Source organism: Erpetoichthys calabaricus, chromosome 15 (assembly GCF_900747795.2).
Source record: "Erpetoichthys calabaricus chromosome 15, fErpCal1.3, whole genome shotgun sequence".
NCBI lineage: Eukaryota > Metazoa > Chordata > Cladistia > Polypteriformes > Polypteridae > Erpetoichthys > Erpetoichthys calabaricus.
Genome location: NC_041408.2, coordinates 12,871,759 through 12,874,233, shown reverse-complemented (window position 1 = coordinate 12,874,233; position 2,475 = coordinate 12,871,759). Strand labels below are relative to the sequence as shown.

At 50.5% G+C, this 2,475-nt stretch overlaps 1 long non-coding RNA gene across 1 annotated transcript in view; it reads left to right on the top strand.

The window, feature by feature from the left end:
- Window positions 1-421: 421 nt before the first annotated feature.
- Window positions 422-2,475, top strand: part of LOC127525975 (uncharacterized) — an 18,156-nt gene continuing 16,102 nt past the window's right edge. The window contains exon 1 of the long non-coding RNA XR_007933585.1: window positions 422-1,014. This is a non-coding gene — a long non-coding RNA (uncharacterized LOC127525975). The remainder of the gene's footprint in view (window positions 1,015-2,475) is intronic.

Sequence of the window (2,475 nt, the reverse complement as noted above, 5' to 3'; positions counted from 1 at the left end):
AACACGTCATTTACATTCTAAATAAGGGACGATTCCATATTTAATAGGACGGATGGCAAAATTACTAACTTTTGTGGGGGCCAGGCTTCTTAAACTCTGCCCATGATAGCCGGTGTCAAAGGTGGCTGAAGGGGGGGGGGGACCAATGTTTTGTCAGGGCCTCAGAGGCCCATGCACTTGGGATCCCTCACTAAAGATCACCAGGATGGTGTATAGAAAGGCTTTTTACAGACAGCATCTGAATATCTTGGTTAGGCACGGTTTGTGATGGCTGCAGTACTTAAGTATGAAACGTAAAGAGGGGCGAAACTGAGCACGTCTGCCCAAGTGTAATACCAGGAGATGGCCTCCAAATACAAAACCGTCGTTATTTGTCTGCCTGTCAATAAGGAATTTAAACAGAAGGAGGACTCTCGGTGTTCCGGGACGCTCGCTGTCCTCTGTCGTTCACTTCGCGTCCGCTTTGACAGCTCGTGAAGGCGCCGCCGCTCCGAGGGAGTTCCCAGCTAGTTCCGGGGGAAAGCTTCTGGGGCCACGCCCCCTCCCGCCTCTCTCTCTCTCTCTCTCTCTCTCTCTTTCGCTCGCTCTCTCGCACGCGCGGACCGGCTTCGCCAGTTCAGCCTCACTCTGGGACGCGCTGGGGGGATCCGATGACGTCACCGACAGGCTCCGTTTTTTTCTATTCTGGGAAGTGGTGCCAGGAATAACCCTGTCTGTCTCCACATCACAGGCTGCCTCTGAACTCTGGCTTTATCCAAAAAAACTTCGCAGCGGGTTTCCACCCACGAACAGCCCTGCCTTCCTTTCAGCGGGCGATAAGCACTTTTATCGGATCCGCAGCGCGGACAAGAGGATCCTCTCAATTTTTGTGGGGGGCTAGATGTGGGCAGCCTCGTGCCTGTCATCTGTCACTTCGCTGTGAGTTTAGCTCGTAAGAGGAAGGCTGACAGTGTGCGCGCCTGGATCATGCAGCCGGCTGAGCACGAAAGCGCGTAACGCAAATGTGACGAAATGGTAAGCACTGCGCTTATTTGTTTTGGTCGCTGTTGTGTCTTTTCTTTTGAAACTGTTCGAGGAAGGCGAGTGACATGGCATCTAGTGGCCGAGCACCGATGTTTGCCAGGTTATTGGGATAGATGGGGAATACCCAGCCGCTTGCATGCAGATTAGCGTCGTTGCGTAACATCCTGAGGAATTTGCATAGCTGCCTTGGTGATAAGAGCCTGCGGGCGAGATGCAGGAACTCGAGCTCGTCTCGGGCGGCCCTTCTTAACCTGAGCCAATAATAAAAATAATAGTAATAATAATACAATACAGCAATAAACCGCAGTACGGAGCTCCCGTCAGCGTAGTGCATGCTTCTGCATTGCCGGGCGGACCTTTGATTTGGGATGTCACAGTCCCCAGTAGCAGCGCGCGGTCATCGGTAGCGGCGGCATTTGATCGTGCGCGTGCGTGCACCGGCTAAACGCTGGGAGGGGGTATCGCTCTTGCGCGCGCGTGCTCGTGCACATATATCTGTGAGTGTGTGTGTGTGTGTGTGTGTGTGTGTGTGTGTGTATGTATGTGTATATACCGGTGTATATAATATGTGTGTGTGTGCTTGCGTGAGTGTGTGTGTGTGTGTGAAAGTAGGTGGGTGGAACGTTGGCCCGTTCCGGGAATGTTCCATGACGTGTATGACAACAGGAAGGGGGTTAACAGGGGGTTCTGCCTGCCATCAGATTTGAAGGATGTGCACGAGTAACATGCCGGGTCGACTTCTATTTTTTTTTGTGTTCCCTAAATGAAGTAGAATAAGAGACATCAGTACGGTGCATACGCCTTCGGACACGCACACATCCATTCTAGCACGCTATACTGGAGTTCGGGTGTCTCCCATCTCTCAGGATCCATTGGTAATTTTTATTTATTTATTTTGTGCTTTCCCATTGCATAATCTTCAGCGTGAAATGCGTGAAAGCGACGTCAGCGGAGCAGGCACAGACACGCACTGGCAGGCTGGCGACATTGAGCTGCCAGATTCTACTGATGTGAATATGCACGTATCCTGTCTAATCGTTTTTCATGGGAATTTCGGAGTAACTTTTATTATGCAGGCAGTGTGGCGCAAGCCTTGAGGTCTGTGGGTTCCAATCCTGCTACTGACACTGTGCGACCCTGAGCAAGTCACTTCACCTGCCCGTCATCCGATTAAAAAATGTAATCAATCGTATCTCAAATGTTATTAGTTACCTTGGATAAATAATAATTATTGTTTCAAGCACCCAGTGACCCCAGCAGCTCAGTTTAGATGCTGGATCTCTTGTGGTGTTTATAGCGCCCCTCCTTCACCAGCGTATGAACCCACCAAGTTCAATTAACGTTCCTCCAAGGAACTACTTTGCCATTTTCAGGTGGTTTCCTGTGGGAAGGTTGTCCTTGAAGGCAAGGTGGCATAATGTTTAGTGCTACTCCCTTCCAAATCCAGTGACC